Raw genomic sequence first — 22,726 nt, 5'->3', positions numbered from 1 at the left:
GGAACAGCCTCTTCATCTCACACACATAAAGTTAATTTATTTACTTATCAAGGGGCTCCAGCACAGAAATGTGTTGATCAGGGCCTTGTGACATGTGTAAAGAAAGTTCCAAAAGAACAGTGAAAAACCAAAGATGGTGTTTGTGCGACCTCTTCTGGCAAATGGGCTTTCATGCATTTTTACCTGAGCAAATTCTGAGGTGCATAGCAGGCTGAGCATGCCCCCTACCTTCAGACCTTTTTGTCAAATGTCATTTGTCATTTTTTTAAAAGGACAACCTAGGTTCCACTAACCTGCAGGATAGCCCCACTGCTTCCCACTCACCTCCCTCCAGTAATTTGGACTGAGAAGACCATAAAAAATAAAAGAAAATGGTATGAGTATATTCACAACTATAGTTACATCTGGAGGGAGCCTGTTTTTAAAGGAGCCTGTTTTTAAACAGGAGTGTTCTGTCTTTAAAGCGGATAGTGTAACCCTACCTCTCATGAATGTTACATATATTCTTCTTCATGAACAGTAAACTGCAGGTGAAGTTAAAGAGGCTATGGAAAGACCTAAGTGTAGTAAAAGAGCTGTGATAAGAGATTGGGGTCGGGGTAGGGATGGAGATGGGAATAGAGGCTGGAAAGACATTGGGCAGTTAAGAGCACTGTATGTGGATCTGGTTCCCAGTACCCATTGAGGCTAACAATCACCTGTAACTTCCAGTTCCAGGATATGCTATGCAGTTTTCTGGTCTTTGCCTGCACCTGGCACTCATGTGGTGCACCCACAGACAATGTAGCAGGCAAAACACCAAAACATAAAAAAATAAAATTGAGAAGAGAGGGGGAGAGAGAAGGAGGGAGGGAGGGAGGGAGGGAGGGAGGGAGGAAGGGAGGGAGGAGGGAGGGAGGGAAGGAGCAGGAGGGAGAGGAGAAGTGGGAGATGGAGAGAGTCCATATGCACAGATGGGGTACAGGTACAGGTCCCAGTTTCAACCATGGTGCAAAAAAGTATTCCCTATGCAGAAAACCCAGGGTTTGCCTTTACTCAACTAGAGCCACAAAATGTCAGAATTACCTGTAACCTGATAACACAAAAATGTCCTCATTTACATAGCAAGAATTGCTTGCTGAGAAATATTAGGCAAAGTTGCTCACCCTAACCTAAAGAGGATTCTTTCTGTAAAGCTAATCATGGAACCATAAACTCTGATACATGTTTTCAGTTTAGTGTGCAAAGATAAGCTCCTAGCTTTAGTCAATGGCATTATGTAAGTATATCTCAAAGATAAACCCCTACTTTCAGTCAATGGTATTGGTAAATATGTATCTTCCTAAATACCCCTCCCTATAAATATCAGTTTTCTCAAAAAGTACAAGAGTAGAGGAACAGTATAAACAAGAGGATATTTGGTAAGGAAAAGTTATCTCTGTAAAATAATACTGAAGTGAGTGTAAATAATTATGTTCTGAGCCGAATACATAAGGGCTTCTAACCCACTCATTTCTCCTAACATTATTACAAATGTATTGAGTGTGGCTTACAAAATATCACATGTAAAGCTTGTTTTTTGTGGGTTTTGCATTTTTAGACTAATGTTTTATTCACTTTAGTTCTTGTTGGTGTTGCACTGGTTGCTAGGTTTCTGAATTCATCTTGGCATGATGAAGTTTGATCTTACACTCTGTACTCAGAAGTGAAAAAACACTCGTTATAATATCTGCAATGACAAGTTCGTTTTGGGTGTCTCTTTACTAAAAGATCTATATTGGGAGAAGAAGGATTTCTTTCTGTTTGTTGTTAGCCTGGAACTATTGGTATAGACCAGGCTGGTCTCAGACTCCCAGAAATCTGCCAGCCTCTGCCCTCCTCCTTGAGTGCTGGGACTAATAGCACACACCATCATGCCAGGCAGTTTCTTCTTGGCATCTCACAACCACAAACGATTAAGTTCTGATCAGCTCACTATAAAATATGCCGTTTGTTTATGGGATTTAGGATAATGATTGAATTCTTCCATGACATTCGACATGGCTTGCAAAGCGAAAACTTTTATCTGGTTATTTGGAGGTCAGTGGAGGTCAGCCATAAACAGAAGTCAGGCCATGGTAGCTCATGCCCTTAATCTGATCACAAGGCAAGCAGAGTCTCTGTGCATTCAAGGACACAGCCAAGTGTGGTGATACATGCCTTTAATTCCAGTACCAACCATAGAGACCTGGAGGTCTGTATAGACAGGCAGTAACAAAGGAAGTGAGGTGGTTGGGCTAAAAGCCAATGAGAAGGCAGAACAGTAAGGCAATAAAGGCACAGGTTAGACAGGAAGAGGCAGGTTCTCCAGGGGAGCTACGGCAGTGTGGTGAGTAAGGTTAGCTGGTGGCTATCACTATTTCTCTGATCTCTACAGCTTTCACCCTTATATTTGGCTCTGTGTTTCTTATTTAATAAGACTGTTTAGAAATTCTTCTACAGAGGGGTGAGCATGGATCCCACTGGAGAGCAATTGTGCCTTTCCTTGACTAGGGTTGGGTTCCTGTTAGAAAGAGGGAACATACCTGTGGAGAGGGTGACTCTTGTCTGCCCTCACTCTCAGCTCTGGAACAAACCATGGTGACTATGGCAGACACAGCTCAGGCGCACTGAATTCATACTTCCACTAGGTGGCAACCTATACCTGGTATGCACATACTCAGGAGAAGCTCAAGAAGACATTTTGCTGGCAGAAGTCGAAATAGAGACATCATCCTTCTTTTCCTTAATTGTGGAGTGTGGTTACCACGCCCAGCTAACTGGGAGCTATCTTTATACACAGCACAGATCTGTAGTCAGAATGGAAGAAGATGATACTTTAAGCATTGTCACTAGCATGAATTAGAAGTTGGCAAGGGCGAGCTCCAGGAGTCCAGTTGAAGAGAGGGAAGAAGGATTACATGAGCAAGGGAGGTCAAGATCATGATGGGGAATTCTACAGAGACAAATGAAGCAAGCTCATAGGAACTCACGAACATTAGATCAACAGCTGTGGAATCTGCATGGGACCAGACTAGACACTCTGCATATGGGAGAGAGATGCATAGCTGGATCTGTTTGAGGGGCCCCTGACAGTGGGATCAGGATCTGTCCCCAGTGTAGGAGCTGGCTTTCTAGATCTCACTACTTGTGCTTGGATACTTTGCTCACCCTTGATACAGAGGGGAGGGGTTTGATCCTGCCTCAACTAAATGTACCAGGCTTAGCTGCCCCCTATGGGAGAACTTACCCTTTTGGGGGAGGGGGGAAGAGGAAGACGAGGCGGGGAGGGATGAGAGGGGCATCTGTGGTTAGTATGTAAAATGAATTTAAAAAATTTCAAATAAAAATAAAAATATGGACACTTCCTAAGGAAAAAAAAAGTTGGCAAGGGGCCCTATTATATCACACAATGTTATATTGAAGGCTTTAGCTAATACCAGAACATCTGCTGCATCCTCCTCCCTGACCTCCACTCTCATCTCCAGTGAATCACACAGATCTATTCCAAACTTGTTCCCCCACCCAACTCATCGCCTTGTCCCAGCCCCCAATTCCAGTAAGCACTCCCCGGGCACTCTGACCAAGGAAGCAAGTAGGCTAATGGCAGATCTTCACCTCTCCCTCCAATCTTCCAAGTCCAAACCTCGAGTCTCATCGCCAGCTCTGTAGCAGATCTTCTACTAGAGACCTCTCCTCACTCTCTGGTCCCATTCCCAGGGGATGAACTAAGCAGATTGTAGTGAAGCACCTTGCTTTCATTCCTCCTGTGAATTCCATGCTCCTCCCCAACCCCTCCCCATTTCTGTCAGAACTCAATCCCCAGAAACGTATTCTACCTAGAACCTCCAGTTACCATACCATTCAGGTACTATTCCAGAAGAATTTCCTAAGTGGCAATGCACAGCCAACATACTCTCCTAAAAACCAGAGAGTAAATAGAAATCAAGAAACAAAACATCCACCCAACAAAGACAAGACCAGATATTAGCACCTAGAATTACAATTTTCCCAATGTCAGATATCTATACATCAGCATAAAAACAAAATCAATAACAGCCAGGACAGTATGTCTCCGCTAGAGCCCAGCAACCCTACTACAGAAAGCTCTGAATATTCCAACATAGCTAAAGCACAAAATAAAAGACCTTAAAACATCATTTATGAATATGATAAAGATCCTCAAAGGGGAAATTAATAAACCCCTTAAAGAAACCTATAAAAACACAAAAGAACAGTGGAAGGAAATGAATGAAACTGTTCAAGACTTGAAAGTAGAAACAGAATTGATAAAGAAAACCCAAACTGAACAGTAACATCAGGAAATGTAAAGGCAAATGGATGGAACTAGAAAAAAATCATTATGAGTGAGGTTACCCAGACCCAGAAATACAAACATGGTATATACTCACTCATAAGTGGATATTAACTGTGAAGTAAAGGACAACCATGGTACAATCCACAGACCCAGAGAGGCTAGGTAACAAGGAGGGTTCAAGGTGTGGGAGACACTCAGATCTCCCTGTGAAGGGGAAATAGAAGAGATTTCTTGGGTCGACTGGAGGTGGATGAAAATGGGAACATGAGAGATCAGGTTGGAGAGGTGGGATACAGGGGGAGAATACTGAAAGAGATGACTGGGAAGGAAAAGTTAATATGATAAGTGTTCATTAATAAGAGGATATTAACCATTAAGTAGATAATGGCCAAGCTACAATCTGTAGACTCGGAGAGGTTAGGTATAGAGTAAGAGACTAGAAGGAACAAATAGATCTGCTTAGGAAAGGGAAATAGAATAGACAGATATGGATGGGTGGGAAGGATTATATATGGAAGGATCAAGTGGAGAAAGGGGTTGAGGGAAGAAATATAGGGAGAGACAACTAAAAGTAAAGGACATTTGAGTAGTAGCATGGAAACCTAACACAGTAGAAATATATGTAAAGGCACTCTAAATGTAATGTCCCAATGGGGAGACAGGGTTGCAACTGGCCATTTCTTATAACCAAACAAGCTTCCAGCACTGGGTCTGGATTATATATAATTAAGTTGTTGGCCATAGGGGTCCCATGAGAATCCCCATCAACCCAGTATGTTACCAAGACAATAAGTTACTATCCATAAACTGAAAGCAAGGTCGCATTGCTGAAGACAACACAATGAACATAGAAAAGTGGAGCTGTAGCTGGAGAACTTCTCTCCAGGTCCCATCAAGCCCCCACAGTCCCACAACCCATGTATAAAATAATCACTCAGACACTTATATTACTTATAAACTGTATGGCTGTGGCAGGCTTCTTGTTATCTACTTCTTTTATCTTAAATTAACCCATTTCTATTAATCTATAAGTTGTCACGTTGCTCGTGGCTTACCGGTACCTTACATCTCACTTGTCATGGCAGCGGCTTGCAGGTCTCTCTCTCTGCCTTCTTGTTCCCTCAATTCTCCTCTCTGGTAGTCCTGCCTATACTTCCTGTCTGGCTACTGGCCAATCAGTGTTTTATTTATTAACTAATCAGAGCAACACATTTGGCATACAGAACATCCCACAGCATGGAGCTGGTGCCTACCTAGAGCCTGTTGCAGGAAGGTACTCTCCACTCTACTAGAGTAACATAAACACCAAGACTGCCAAACCCTTTGATGTACAATGGTGTATTGCCTGCAAGATATGCCTGAGCAATGGTGGCACAAAGCCTGTGGGAGTAACCAACCAATAACTGACTTGACTTAAGGCCCACTCCAGAAGATGGAACCATACCTGACACTGCTTATGTGACCAAGAATCAAAGACTAGATAGCCGAGGGATCTAGGGTAAAAGCAAATACTACAGGTCTAAGGAAAAAAGTAATAAAACAAATCCTAACAATATTCATAGATCATTTCCTTGGATAGCCACCATTGGAGAAGTTTCCTCTTGCAGCAGATGGGAAAAAATATTGAGACCCACAGTCAGACATTACAGAGAGTGAGAGAACACTCAGCTCTAAATGGGACATCCCCATAAAATCCCTCCCCTTGTTGCTCAGGGAACCCAGTGGAAAAAAAAGAAGAAAGGGTGTAAGAGCCTAATGAGATGGAGGACACCAAGAAAACAAGGTCCTCTAAATCAATATGAGCGAATCTCATATGAACTCACAGAAACTGTAGCAGCCTGCATGGGGCCTGCATGAGTCTGCACCAGGTTCTCCGCATATACATGCATATATATACAGGCTTCCAGTTTAGTGGGGTTCGTTTTCTTCCTTCCTTCATTCCTTCCTTTCTTTCTTTCTTTCTTTCTTTCTTTCTTTCTTTCTTTCTTTCTTTCTTTCTTTCTCTCTCTCTTTCTTTCTTTCTTTCTTTCTTTCTCTTTCTTTCTTCCTTTCTTCCCTTCTTTCTCTCTTCCTTCCTTCCTTCCTTCCTTCCTTTCTTTCTTCTTTTAGAGAGGGTTCCAGATAGGGTTTCTTTGTGTAACAGGAACTCACTTTGTAGACCATCCTGGCCTCAAACTCACAAAGATATGCCTACCTTTGCCTCCCAAGTGCTGGGATTAAAGACATACACAACCATACCCAGCTCAGTTTAGTATTTTTATGGGATTCCTGAGGATGCAAATGAGTGGGTTTCTGATTCTTTTACTTTCTCTTGGGCTCATTTCCTTCTATTGGTTTATCTTGTCCAGTTTTGATGTGATAGTTTTTCTTTTATCTTATTATATTTTATTCTGTTATATTCCAATATTATCTCTTAGAAGCCTGTTCTTTTCTAATGAGAGACAGAAGGGGAGTTGATCTTGATGGGAGGAAGGAACTTGGAGGAGTAAAGAGTGGGGAAACCATAATCAAGACATATTATATGAGAAAAGTATCTACTTTTGGGGGAGGGGGGTTTTGTGGGTCAGTGCAATCGTCTCTTTTGTCATTGTCCACTTTCACCCTTTGAAGTAGTTTCACTTTATTTCTTAATCAGTCCTGTCTTTAAAAAAAAAAAAGCTTCATTTAACGGTCCTGTTAGGACTGCATATTGTTTGAAAATAAATATACCTAGTCAGCTCTTCAGCTCTACATACCTATGTGTCAAAGACAATATGAAAAAACTGTGAAGTTCATGTTGTACAGTAACCTAAAATAAGTCCCAGTGAGCAGCTAGAAAGAAAGAAAGAAAGAAAGAAAGAAAGAGAGAGAGAGAGAAGAGAGAGAGAGAGAGAGGAGAGGAGAGGAGGGAGGGAGGGAGGGAGGGAGGGAGGAGGAAGAGTATCATCATTAAGGAAGAGTTTCAAACTGATAGATTGTTAATTATTATATATGAATTATAGGAAAAATAAAGCAAAATCATATCCTAACAAATATTGAACAAAAAGACTGGATGCATGTTGTAGAATATTATTTTAAGATGTGTTACATTTGTTTATGCTATGGAACATTTGTTTCAATGATGCAAAGATGTGTTGCATTCTTTTATGTTGCATTTGTTTAACTCTGAGTTACTGTGCCTGTCTAATATACCTGATGGTATAATAAAGAGTTGAACAGCCAATAGCTAGGCAAGAGAAAGGATAGGCGGGACTGGCAGGCAGAGAGAGCAAATAGGAGAAGTCTGAGAGGAAAAGAAGAAGGAACAAGAGAACAAGGAGAGGAGGACGCTAGAGGCCAGCCACAGAGTAAGAGTGAAAGTAAGCTATACAGAAGTAAGAAAAAGAAAGAGCCCCGAGGCAAAAGGTAGATGGAAGAATTTAAAGTTAAGAAAAACTGGCAAGAAACAAGTCAAGCTAAGGCTAGACATTTATAATTAAAAATAAGCCTCCTCCATGTGTGTATTCATTTTGGAGCTGGGTGGTGGACCTCCACAAAGAGCAAAAACAACCAACAAAAGATGTGTTTTATTTTTTAATATTATTATTATTATTATTATTAATGTGTGTGTGTGTGCACGTGTGCACATTGCATGGGTGCAAGTGTATACAAACCTATGTGGTCTTGTTCTCAACATGTACTACAAACTACACACAGAATTCTGTCCTTCCAAGGCAGTGTTCCCAGTGGCTCTGGAATATAGTATACACTAAGCCATCTACCTCCATGTGGAGAAGTGGCTTCAGGTTGACAGTGTTACATGTAACACATGGTTTGCTTTTTGTTGTTGTTGTTGTTACTGCTGTTTGTTTAATTGCTTGCTTTGTGTGTGTGTGTGTCTGTCTGTCTGTCTAATTCTAACTTATAATTTTAAAATTATTTATTTTATGTTTTCATATTGGGTTCCCTGGAACTGGCATTACAGATGGCTGTAAGCTAGCATGTGGCTCCTAAGAACTGAATTCGGGTCCTCCATGCAAGCAACAAGTGCTCTTAAATCACTGACCCATCTCTCCAGCTTCCTAATTCTAGATTCTAAATCACAGAAATCATTTGCTCTAGAAATCTCTTTCCTCACCATGCCTTTCCCTTGGCACCCTTCACTGTTCTATGCACGATTTTGTTTTCCTGCCAGAATCTGCAGCCATTATTTCACAGACCCAAGCAGAGCTACAACCATATACACCCCAGCCTTTCTTCATGAATGACAGCACCCTACTCCTTGCTTTGTTACTGACACTGTCTCAGGACAGCCCTCTGGCCCGCCTCTGCTGACAGTGTGTGTAATGTGGATCATGGCCACGAGAGGGCGGAGAATCGCTTTCAGAGGAAAGCGTTTTTCCAGGTCCTGCGAGTCTGTCTGTAGTTCATGCTTCTTAGCCTAATTATACTGACATGGGGGATTTTTCCTCCTGACACTAGCAGCTAGCAGGACCCCATCCTGTGCCCTGGTGTGTGTAACAGCTCTTGGTTCCATGTCTGCCACCTATAACTTGGAGCAGGGGTTATGTGTAGAAATGAGGAAATGAGAGCATTTACAGAAAGATAAAGTCACTGAATTGTCTTCTTAAGGTGGCCAAAGATGAAAATAATTAATTATATCAAAGCTACACAAATCCCTACCAACACTGGAGTTAGAATGGTGACTTTGAACGGGGAAAACATACATGAAATTGTTCATGAGAAATGCTCAGATTAACCCACTGTCTAGACATGAAGATCAATGCAATTGAATGATATGAAATAGAATACAACACCCACATACAATCCCAGACAGACACCAACTCCTGATTTTTGACAAAGATGAAAACAACATTGGAAAAAAGACAGCGTTTTTAACAAATGTTATTGGGAAGACTTGAAACCCACACGTAGAACAAAACTAGATCCTTAACTCTCCATCTGCATAAAAAGTAAGTCACAATAATTGAAGGTCTTAATATAAAACCATAAATTCTAAAACTATTAGAGGAGAAAGAAGGAAAACAACTCAAAATGCAGGTATAGGCTAATAATATTTGGGGGTTACCTCATATTAAGCTCCTGTCTACAGTGTTTGGGGGCTCTCCTGAAACAAGTGCAGGCTTATTAGAAGCTATCTTATCATTTAACCAGTTAAAATCAGCTTGTATTAAAAGGAAGGATATATGAAAGGACAGTAACACCTCATGTATGTCCCTAAAAGGCTTCAGGTGGCCAGCCCAGCTGGCGGGACTAGCCCAGAGACTTACTCCTGCTCTCTGCTGCCCAGCTTGGTCATCTCATGCCTGGCTATAAGCCCTCTTGTTTATCTTCCTCAGCACTACAGGTCCTGCTGTTTTAACCCTTGATCTTCCATTTAACTACAGGTGTGGTTCTCACTGTAACATCCATGAGCTGCGTTCAGTTTCCATCCTAGGCCCTTTTACCTTAATACCTACAAATAGCTAGTTCCTACCTTAATGTGACAGCTATACTACTCCTGGCTACAACATATTGAGAGATATGCATGAGTAGTTATTGTCGCACTATTTATAACAGCTAAGTTATGGAAACGCCTAAGTATTCCACAGCCGAGGAAAGGAAAAAGAAAAGGTGAGTTATATACATAATGAAATTTTTTCAACCATAAAGAAGATTGAACTTATATATTTGCAAGAATATGGTACAACTGGAGATAATAATATTAGTGGAAATAAGTCAGTCTCAGAAATACAAATATCACATGTTCTTGTTTCTGTTTCTGGGTTTTTTTTTTTATGTGTATAGGTGTCTTACCTATAAGTCTGTGCACCACATGTATGTCTGGTGCCTGAGGAAGCCAATGGGATCCTTTGAGACTAGAGTTGCCACCATGTAGGCTCTGGGAATCAAACCCATGTTCTCTGTAAGAGCAGCAAGTGTTCTTAGCCACTGAATCATTTCTCTGACACCAATATCACATGTTTTATGTCATACATGGTTTCTGGATTTTGTACAGATACATAAAAGCATGTATATCTATATGATATAAAAAAAGTAAAACTGTCCACATGTATAAAAAAGGAATGATAGGAGAGGGAAGAAAGGACAGCATAATAGTGTTAAAGGGGAGAGTAGGCCCAAAATACAGTACACATTCCTATGAAAATTACACACATGCACACACTTGTGGAGTAGCAGTATGATGGTTCAGCAGGCACAAGGACTTGCTGAAAAAGTCTGATGACCTGGTTTCAGTCCCCGGGATCCACAGTAGAAGCTAAGTCCTGAAAATTGTGGCACATATTCACATACACATATATACACACCATTTAATAAATAAAAGTTTGATAATAAGTATCTGGAGGTGGAGGCACAAGCATCAGGAGTTGGAGCTAATCCCCACTGCTCAACATTCATTTGCCTCCGAAAGTCTCAAAGTGCACTAGGCTACCGTATCTTATTGGTGTGTGGCAGACTATAAAATTAATTTTTTTTCAAAGTGTGGGTATGTATGGCAGATGCCACAAGAAATATTATATTATTTCTTAATTGCTGTTTTTTTAGTTTAATAATATTTGTATATTCATTCAAACCTACCTATGTGGATGAAATTTAAAAAAAAAAAAAAAACTTGTAAAGATGGGAATTTGGTCTATAATTTAAGATGGATTTTGTGTTGCTTAGGCGAAAAGAAACCTAGAAGGTGAGGAAGTAGGCCACTGGGGTGTCATTAAGGGTCTGTCTTCTCTGGATGTTTCTCATCCCTTCTCCAATCCTTTCTATCTTGGTGGGAACTGCTCTGTGCCCTGTACACCACGATGGACTAGAACTTCCAAAATTAGGAGCTCGAGTAAATGCTCGCTCTCTTACTATGTCAGGTGTCTTGACCACAGAGACAAACAAAACAGGACACCTGTGGTGGCCGGAGAGAGGGCTCAGGAGTTAAGAGCACTTATTTCTCTGGCAGAGAACCCTGATTTGGTTCCTAGCACCCATGTCAGGTGGGTCACAACAGCCTGTAACTCAAGCTCTAGGGGAAAGTGAAGCCTCTGGCCTCCTCAAGCATCTGCACACACACACACACACATGCACACATGCACACTCACACACGCACATGCATGCACAGATGAAAAAAAAAAACACAATAAAAGGAGAACTGTGGCCAAGAAAGAGCAGCATCAGTGGCTTGGTTGGTAGGGAGATCATTTGCCTTGCACCTTGGGCAGGCTCTTCACTGTGGGGCATAGTTTTAGGATTCTGCCTCAAATCATGTGGAGTGCTGGAAGGTATGAGGCTGCCTTTGGCTCACATAGGTGGATGAGTAATTGAGAAAAGTACAGGACACTACACACACACACACATACACACACACACACACACAAACACACACACATTCGTGTGCAAACTACCATATACAATCTTTAGTTTCCACCAATTAAAGTGCTAAGAATGTTGCCAGATAGCCTGTAAGAATTTCCTGTAGCATAATTTTCTCCATTTTGCTATTCTCCACCTATCCTTTGTACCTACTAATGCATTTACACAATGTCTTGGCTTCCCTCATTCTATTACTATAAAAACATCAGGAAACTGTATTCACACTGGAACATGGCATTTGAAGTGACCTAAACCATGTCTTGTGGCCACAGTCATTCACAGACTCTGGGATACACTATCTGCCTTCTTCGGTGAGAACTGCATTTCTACAGCACCAACCTCCTGTGCAGCTGCAGAGGGTCCAGAGTTCACCTGCTCTCAATGTCCTCCCAGCCAAGGGGCTCCCAGAGCCTCCCTCTAACCTCATTCATGAAAAAAAGAAGAAAGAAAAAAAGGGGAGAAAATTTCTCGGTAAACCTTAAAGATGTTAACTTAAGAGCCACAAAGTGGCATATATGACTAGTGAAAATATACACATGTGTACATATGGACAAAAATACACACATAAACATACACATGTACATGCACATAAAAATACACATGTTCACACACATAAATATATACATGTACACACATAAACATGTATATGCAAATGTACATATATACACATAAATATTCACATGTGAATACATGCAAACACACATATACACACATATAAATATATACATGTAAATATGTACATGTAAACATACATATATATACATATATATCAATATATACCAAACACTAATATGCACAGGTACATATACTGACATAGATGTACAAATACACACACATAAATATACACATGCACACATATGAATATACAAAATGAACATATATAAATACATATAATTATATAAATGTGGACACATACTAATGTACACACATAATATAGCCATGACCAAAAAGCAAGTTGGTGAGGAAAGGTTTCATTTGGCTTACACTTCCATATTGTTGTTTACTACTGAAGGAAGTCAGGAACTCAAACAGGGCAGGATCCTGAAGGCAGGAGCTGATACAGAGGCCATGGAGGGGTGCTGCCTATTGGCTTGCTCCCTATGCTTGCTGGAGTTGCAGAAGTGTTTGTGGCAATAGTGAAAGACGCAAGCATCTTCAGCTGCCACTTCAGGCAGGACTCCAGCTGAGGCTGTTGCTGCCCCTGCCTCCGCTCTGGGACTGGCAGAGCCTCTGCTCTGGACCCAATGTCACAATCCATACTTCCTGAAAGTGGTTAATGCAGTTCAATCCATCAGACCAGAAGAGATACTGTATGGGAGGAGTTTTGTTCAAGATGAATTCAGGTATGCTAAGGTCAAAGTTGTCACCTTGGACAGGCTGGTATGGGCCCAGTCTCTCAGCCGAGGGACTTCAGCACAAGAGTCGAGCTTCTGGCATTAACCCAGGCGCTTGAGAGGGAAGGGCAAAGCCATCACTGTATATACATGGATAGTCAGTACACATTTGCCGTAGCTATAGTGCCCTCTATATATAGAGAGAGGGCTTCTTATCTCAGCCAGAGGAAATCAAAAACAGAAAAAAAAAAAAAAAAAAAAAAGCAAAAAAAAAAAAAAAAAAAAAAAATGCCAAGAGAGGAGCCATTGTCCAGCACAAAAAGCATCAAAAGAAAATCATCAGAGGCCCAAAGGAATAGGTCAGCTGACTTGGCCACCTGGAAGGCAGCACTAGAACTAGTGAGGCCTCTCCACATCTTGGTTACCCTGCCTTAACCTGAATTGCTCAAGAGCCCACTTATACACAAGAAACCAAGCAGGCAAAAAGGGAAAATGCCAAAGAGGAGGCTATGGGTGGTGGCTTTTGCCAGATGAGAGATCGGTATTCCCTGCCATTATCAGAAGACAGACGATGGCCAAACTCCACCAGGCCACACATTTGGGAACAACTAAAACTAATGCGTTACTCAGAACCAGATAAAAATTCCTGGAGTCTAGCAATGATCTGGCCTTGAGGGCCAAATTTCCCTAAATCTGGCAAATGTTGATCGGAAATTACATTATGTCAGAGGCCACAAGGCTCAGGACAGGTAAATAAAATATGTCCTTGAGATTGAAGAAAATGGAGCCAATCTTTTACCTTTTTCCTTCCTAAGGAACAGATGCACCCCATAGCAAGAAGTTCATAAGGCAAGAATTACTAACCATTCCTTCCTCAAGTCCTTACAGGCCCTGCAACAGACCAAGAGGACTGTTCATCAGACAGTTTGAGAGGCTGTGCCCTTCTCTAGTCTGAGCATGTCCATGAGTTCCAGCCTGGCAACCTTGTATTGGGAAAGAGGATCCCAATCCAGAACCTGGAGCCAACATAAAAAGGCCTATACCCTGTGGTCCTCACCACCCCTACAGCAGTGAAGCTCACCAGTGTCATTCCATGGACTCACTACTCCCAGCTGAAGGAAGCTACAGAAGATAATGACAGATGGGTAGTGACCAAGTCCTCTGATCCCTCAAGATGAGGCTGAAATGGACTTTATAACCATGGTTGTGCTATTTTGTCTTTTTTGTCTCCCCATGGGAAAGGTCTAAAACCCCCATAAGCCAGGACTTTGGGTTTGGAAATTTAAAAAGACTGAAACTAGAGAGTGCATAGCCAATCTATCCACTGAGACACAACCCACCTTCCAAGTCAATTTCTGTAAAATTTTGCATTCAGGGGCTACTGGAGGATGGTTCACTCATTCCTGTGGAGAAACATGCCACTGGGACTGTGAGTCCATTGTGAAGAGAAGAGGCTCTGATCTATCCAGTACCATGCCTACATAGCTGATGCCTGAGTTGCCAGAAGCCAGACAAATATATTGTGTTCAGTGGGGTAATAAAAATGAGTCCTTATGAAGGCACACTGATCCCTTGATAGTCCTAGAAAGGAAACCATCATTACCTATCTGTGGTCATAGACAATGCAATCCCATATCCATAGAAATTAGGGCATGGCAGGAAGCCGTAGATCATTACTGGGAAGCCAGAAGAACCTGGGGAGTCAGGTTATACCTAAATGATCTAGGTCCAGGCAGCAAATTTACTATACAAAAGAAACCTGCACCTAGAGTCATCTGACCTACTGGCCCAAACTGACCCTTCTTGGTACTGAGCCCCCTTAGGCAGCAAGTCCCAAAACTCCAACTTCTCCAAGAATTCCTTTGGTAACCTCAAAGGCAAAGCTCTAGGAGGCAGTGGTTGGGAACCACTGCCCTAGCAGATTCCTGTAGCTGTCTATAACAGGTTAACTCCATGAATGTTTAATTAATTTAGTTAATTCTAGGCCCCAGACGCTGCCTTGCTGGCTTGTACTGATGGCTTATCCAAGTGTGCATCTTCTGAATTGTTTGCGTGGGAGGAGAACCCATCCCTTTATGCTCTTGTGAATGCTATACCACAGGTGTTCATCTGCAATAGAGGAGAGGGCAGGGCCCACCTAACTCTAGATTCTGCGCTTCCCCATGAGCAGTTAGCCGTCCCCACCCTCATTCCCCGGTTGCAGGCATGAATGCCTCCACTGCAGTTGGAACTTCAGCCCCAGTTATGGAGGATAAAAACTTAAGGAACACAGTACTCAAATAGACATAGACCTGGGACATCTAGAAAATTCTGCTTTCCATCTGGAAGCCCAGTTAGATTCCTTAGCCGAGGTTGTTCTTCGTAATGGAAGAGGACTGGACATTCTCTTCATGAGACAAGGAGGTCTGTATGGCACTAGGAGAAACTTGTTGCTTCTTTGCCAATCATTTGGCGGGAATTAGAGAAAGTTTATCCATGGTCAGAAATACCTTCAGGGCAGTGAAAAGAGACATCAAGAATATAACGATTGGTGCCAACCTTTGTTTCCTGGTCCCCCTGGGTAACTACTGCAGCTGTTACAGCCTGGGCCATTAATTAATTATTTTTCTCCTAGCTCTCAGCTTACTCATCTGCCAGCTTAACTATGTAAAACAGAGAATAAATTCTGTTAAAAAAAAACTAGTGATATGAAGACAATAAAATCCCTGGCCCCAGATGAGTCCATGATTTGACTCATGCCAATAGAACCGCTGGGAAACATCACAAGCCCCCAGACACTAGCACAACTGGTGCCATGATGGAAATACTGTTCAGACCTTGGAATCCAGCACATAGGCAGCAACACCTGCAAAAAAAAAAAAAAAAAAAAAAAAAGAACGAAGACTTAATCCATCAAAGTCCATAGTTCTGAGAAAGTTCCCAAATGTAACAGCCATAGTCTTTTGGCTCTGTAGTACCACTCATAGTGCTACCTGAGGTGTGTCAACCCAGGGTGATACTCCATAACAAATAGACATACACATATATGTTGCTGGAGAGCTTCTATCCAGGTTCCACCAAGCCCTGCAGTCACACAATCCATGTATAAAATAATCACTCAGATACTTATATTATTTATAAACTATATGGCCGTTGTAGGCTTCTTGCTAACTGTTCTTATATCTTAAATTAACCCATTTCTATAAATCTATACCTTGCCACATGGCTGGTGGCCTACCAGCGTCTTTACATGCTGCTTGTCCTGGCGGTGGCTGCATTGTCTCTCCCCTTCTTCCTGTTTCCCCAATTCTCTCTCCTTGTCCCGCCTATACTTCCTGCCTGGTCACTGGCCATCAGTGTTTTATTTATATAGAGTGATATCCACAGCACTTCCCCTTTTCTTCTTTTTTTTAAAAAGGAAGGTTTTAACTTTAACATAGTAAAATTACATATAACAAAACAATTATTGAGCAAGAATTACAGTTACAATATTAAAGAAGATGTCCTGTCTATCTTATATTTGTGAGTTTAAGGTTTTATAGCTAACTTATTTTTTTCATAACTGAGGAAATTACAACTATCTACTCTTTAACCACATCAAAGACCTGAGAAGGAACATAATGGTACCTGAGAAATGGTAGATGGATGCAAGCAACTTTCGGCAATCTTGTAAGAGTAGACCAACACAGCTGGCAGCCTGGACAGTCACCTAATGTTTCTCAGCATTGTTGGTGCATTTAAATTGGCTACAGGCCTAGAGTATCTGACAGACCATTTTCATAAGCAAGAATTCTAAAAGACCATCTTACCCTGTCTTGGCAGAGTACAGTGTGTCCCGCTTGTCCAGAAAGGACAGCATTGCATTCGTACTGTCAGCCATCAAGGCAAGGGCAGTTCTTTGCCCAGTAGGCCATTTTGTACCAAGAAGACAAACTTCCAAATGGAAATGTCTTAGAAGCCCAACATTCTCTCGGGATCAGTTGGTACAGCCAGGAGCAATTGTGTCTCATGTCAACAGAATTCTAAGTTATTTAAATGCCATATTCTCTAGGTCTATGAAGTGTTTGAAGATTACCTATCTATCTGAAATATATCTATGTATACCTAGAAGACTTAACTAACATGGCTATAAATATGATTATCATAGATGACTAATTATTAATCTATTTTTAATTATCCATTACAATTTTAAATGAGTTACATAAACATAATACCTCAAACAAGAATAGAAATATATATGTATATATGTTATATATATATATATATATATATATACAGTATAACAAAATTAACTTCAAGTTTGTATCAATAAACTAAAATTTATAACAATGTAAAGCATTTTAAACAAGTTGTTCTTTAAAAGTAGGTTCATTAATCTACCCTTTTATCTTATCATCTCTATATCCTATATATCTATATCATGTCCCCTTTTCTTTTTTAGAAAGAGATCACATTTATAATCAACCTGTTTTAAATAAAAATATTGGTTTTTCTCTGTCCCACATCAGAGGGCTCTTCTGATTTGGGATGCAAGAATCTCTTAGCCATTTTTTTTTAATATGTCTGGGTTTAGAGGGGGAGTGAGCCAATTCCACCTCTAAAGCCAGCTTGGTATATTTGGGAATTTGGGCATAGTATCTCTTACTACTTCCTGCTGGAGGGGGGCGCTGTATCTTATGGGGACACAAAGAAAATTTTAGGCCTATGAGGTAGTCCGTGAGGCTGTATTGTGTGAACCAGTTGCTTTGAAACTGTTCTGGATGTTAGATTATCTGTGCCATGGTGTCATCAGAGACCTTTAAGGGGGTCTTGGCTGGTGAAACCTGATGTATCTTAATCTGGAACAAATCCATAGCCTCTGGCTTTCTGTGGAAACAAAAGCAGAACCTCTTTTCCAAAGCAACATATGCTTACATCCAAATTTTGAAGTCAAGGTACCTTTAAAATATATATATTGATTTAATTTAACATCTTTTTTGATCAAATTTTTTTTGTAGTTAAAAATCCCAAAGACAACACAATCCAGATTCTCTGTGTAATATTTATCTTTACGTGGCTTTTTATATTAATTTATTTTTTGTATCTTTCAAGCCTATGTATATTTTACACACATTTTAAATTACTTTATCTGAAACAGTCTTTTTGTGAGCCTATTGCTTTAAACTGTAGCCTTCTAAGCCTGAAATGGTGCTGTGGCTGCTCACTCCACCCCCTTCAGATTTTTCACATGTCGGTGGTATGTTTTCTTCAGCTCTGGGAGTCATCAAGTTTCAGAAATAGTAGGTCTACGCTTTTATCAAAGCAGCATGTAGCCCAGAAACCTCTTTTTTTTTAAATACTAGTAATGACTAAATCTACCACACAGTGTAATGTGCCGCTGGCAGATGCCTCATTTCCGCCATACTGCTGGTCAAATGCACACGCCAGGAAACCACCAGTGTTCAAACTTGAGTTTTGTGGTGTCTAGCTGCCCATATGAGACAAGAAGCAGGAACCTGGTTTTGGCTCTGTTTAGAATTGGTTATTAAGTATTCTCAGGTTTAAGGTGGAAATCGTGCCCCACGTTGGGCGCCATTTGTTGCTGGAGAGTTTCTCTCCAGGTTCCACCAAGCCCCACAGTCACACAATCCACATATAAGATAATCACTCAGACACTTATATTATTTATAAACTGTATGGCTGTGGCAGGCTTCTTGCTAACTGTTCTTATATCTTAAATTAACCCATTTCTATAAATCTATACCTTGCCACATGGCTGGTGGCTTACCAGCGTCTTTACATGCTGCTTGTCCTGGCAGTGGCTGTAGTGTCTCTCCCCTTCTTCCTGTTTCCCCAATTCTCTCTCCTTGTCCCGCCTATACTTCCTGCCTGGTCACTGGCCATCAGTGTTTTATTTATATAGAGTGATATCCACAGCACATGTACACACACATAAATAGATACATAGACATAAACATAAAAGAACATCTGGGTGGTGGTGGTTGTGGTGGTGATGATGGCTCATGCCTTTAATCCCAGCACTTGGGAGGCAGAGACAGGTAGATCTCTGTGAGTTCAAGGCTAGCCTGGTCTACAGAGTGAGTTCCAGGACAGGCTCCAAAGCTACACAAAAAAACCCTGCCTTGAAAAACCAAAAACAAACAAACAAAAAAAACAAACAAAAAAACATGTATATACTTACATAAATATACACATACACATAAATATATAACATGAACACACACATAAACACTGACATATAAACACAGAAGTAAAAATGTGCATGTACATACAAACAAATTATACACAAGTATACACACAAACATAAATATACACATGTACACAGATAAATATGCATATATACAATGATACATAAACATAAAGTACAAATACAAATATTGATATACACATATACAACATGAATACGCACATAAATATATATATTTACAACATGAATAAACACAGTTCTACACACATAAATATACACCTGTAAAAACAGGAATTTTCACATCTATACACACATAAATATACTCATGTACACACACTTAACATATACATACCTAAACATACACATATATAAACTATGTACACAAACATAATATACCCAGGAACATACACATAAATACAAACAAATGCACAGTCATAAATTTGAACATGAAATATACACACGTACACACTCAGAAATATACATATGTACACACATGGAAATATACATATGTACACCAACACATACACAACTACAAACGCATAGACAACATGTACACACATAAATATATGCATGTACAACAAAAATATATGTAAGTACTGTTGTACATCTACTCACCCCAGATAGGAACCCCACAACAGACCAAAGTCTGAAAACTACCAAAGTCCAACTTGGTGAACCACGTTTTATTGGGGTTACGTACAAGAATGTGGGTAATAGATTACTTAAAGGAGCAGAACTGACTCAAAGACAGCAGTCATAAACAAAGCCCACCCCAGCCTGGGTGACAGCTCACAAAGCCAGGAACATGGAGCACACTGCTGTCTGCAGGCATCTCAACATGCCCATGAATGTCCTCCCAGGTGCTTCAGTGGTCTGAACCTCTCTGCTGGTTTCTTCCTGTCTGGTCCCAGTCTTTGAGGTTTGTCTCCTCCAAGTCTTCTCTGATTCTTGGTTCCCTTTTATCTGAGGACTCGCAGCTTTCATTGTCTGCTCTGGTAGAAAGGGACCTAGTGAATTTGGTCATTTCAGGGACTTCCTGAAGACCTTTTGAGTCATTTACCTTTCTTCTCTGAGGCCTCTGTTATCAACACCCCAACCTTTCCTCCAGCTCTTGCAATCTTCTGCCCCACCTTCCAAAGTGATCATTGAGCCTTGGAGTGGGTGACCATATTTATATTATCATATTTCTTATGACATATTTCATACATCATATTTCTATGACTAAGGAATAGACCATCATGCCACACACAGTAATAGTCACATGCTCTCAGGAGCTTCCCCAGTGGTTATGAGCTGAAGTTGATAACAGCAGTGATCTATGATTATAAACACATTGTTTAGAAGTCAGTGTGACAGGCACATCCACATCCATCTGGAAAAAAACACAGAAGTTGCTTCCCCATTGTGACCTCTGACCCACCCAGCCACAGGTTCTTTTCCTGCCTTATACTGCCAGGCTTGAACTCTCTCTTGTGGAGCAAGCCTTAAATCCAACTGGAAGGATGTTTGTGTCATCCACAATAGCCAAGTCACTACTGCACAAGTAGGTACAACCTGCCAGCCTGTCAGTACTTTAGCACACAGTGTCCATAGTCAATCCAGAATGTTGGTGACAGTTCTCTACCAGCAGCCTGTGTGGCCTCTTCCAACACTATGAAAGCCAGCTGGTGTGGTGGGAGTTTCCAGTGAAGTCCCAGCTTAATTTCTCTGTGTCCTGAAGTCGAAGTGTGCACATGTGTCTCCAGCAGTAGAGTCTTACAGTCTAGTTCTGGCACACAACCAAGCAGTAGCAAAAGCCTTTATCAGTTTGTATGACCTCACAAGGAGGTAGTCCACCCCTGGCACTGGAGTTTTCATTCAGTAACCGTATGGCCTCTGGGATTGTCCTTTTCCAACCATGTAGGATACATTTTGGATTTTTCTTTCTTTCAGTTAAGCCATCCTCCACAGGGTTGTAAGGTAGATGGAAACACTATTGCACCTGGTTGTCTCTCCAATGGCTCTCCAAATCTGCAAAACACTCAGAGGTCAGCATTATGTCATCTATGTATTAGAACCTTTTCCAGAGTCTTTCATAGCCTCAACACTGTTTGAAAGTACAAAATTCAAAGTCTCTTCTAAGACTCATGGCAATCTCTTAACCCCCCCAGAAAAAGAAGAAAAAAAAAAAAGAAGATCATATACTACCAACACACAATGGCACAGAATGTACATTTTACCATTCTTAAAGGGAGAAAAGGGAACATAGTGAGGAAACATTGGAACAAAGCAAGACTGAAAAAAACTGGGCAAACTACAACATCTGATGTCAAAGTGTTCTTTAGATCTCCAACTCCTTTAAGCTTTGTGGTCTGCAACATACTTCCCTCTCTTGGGCTGGTCCCATACTTAATCTGCAGCTCTCTTTGTAATCTTTACTCCACAACTCTGGCATCTCCAACATCTTGTGGTCTCCAGTGAAATGCCAGCTTCTTCACAACTTCATGAAATGGCCTCTTTGGGCCCCCAAGCAAGAACATCCCTGACATGTGCCTGGCCTCAGTGGCTTTTTTCTTAGGAAGATTCCACAATCCCTTTCTTGTATCCTTGACTCTAAAGCCAGAACCATATGGTCAAAGTTGCCAAGTTCTTGTGCTTGATGGGGATGGAACTTGGCACCCTAATTCAGTTACCTTTGCACCAGATTTCTGTTGATGCTGGTTTCCTTTACTGCTTAAGCTTTTCTTTAATTCCTTTTCACAAGTTGGAAGGAAGCTCAGCTGGGTGGGATCTTGCCCTGATGACAACATTCACTTTATTCAATTTAGAATCAGGCTTTTCTTTAATCTTTTTTATCTCCTTGAGCACTGAACCTATCTCTATTACACTTTCTGGTGCTCCTTTTCTCCTCAAACTGTACATTTTGGATTTTTCTCTTGCTCGGCTCGCTCCTTTTCATTTTAGATCTCCATAAGAGTGGCCAACTAGCCAGGTAGTGGTGGCGCACGCCTTTAATCACAGCATTTAGGAGGCAGAGGCAGGCAGATCTCTGTGAGTTCAAGGCCAGCCTGGTCTACAAAGAGAGTTTGGGAACAGCCAGGGCTGTTATCTAGGGGGAGAGAGAGAGAGAGAGAGAGAGAAGAGAGAGAGAGAGAGAAATACCACACAAAACAATCAATACTAGGCTGTCATAAAATCTGCTCTGCTAATGTCATTAAGCCAAAAACTCTTCAATTTAGCCTCAGGCAGATTTTTAAGACAAAGGCAACAAACAGCCACATTCTTGCCCAAATATTACAAGAATGGTCTCTAGACCACTTACTAATATTCCCTCTAAAACTTCTTGAGCTGGGTCCCTACCGTTCAAATCACCCTCAGCACTGTAGCACTGTCTTCCATGCTCCTACTAGGATGACCCATTTAAGCCTCACTTAAAGCATCCAACTACTTTTCTAGTCCAAAGACCCAAAGTCTTTTGAATTCCTCCAACAAGCAGCATGGTCAAGCCTATCACAGCAATAGACACTTCCTGGTACCAATTTCTGTCTTAGTCACTGTTCTATTGCTGTGAAGAGACACCACGACCATGACAAT

Source organism: Peromyscus leucopus, chromosome 2, assembly GCF_004664715.2.
Source record: "Peromyscus leucopus breed LL Stock chromosome 2, UCI_PerLeu_2.1, whole genome shotgun sequence".
Taxonomy (NCBI): Eukaryota; Metazoa; Chordata; class Mammalia; order Rodentia; family Cricetidae; genus Peromyscus; species Peromyscus leucopus.
The sequence above is the reverse complement of the archived record's forward strand: the minus strand, read 5'-3'. Positions refer to the sequence as shown.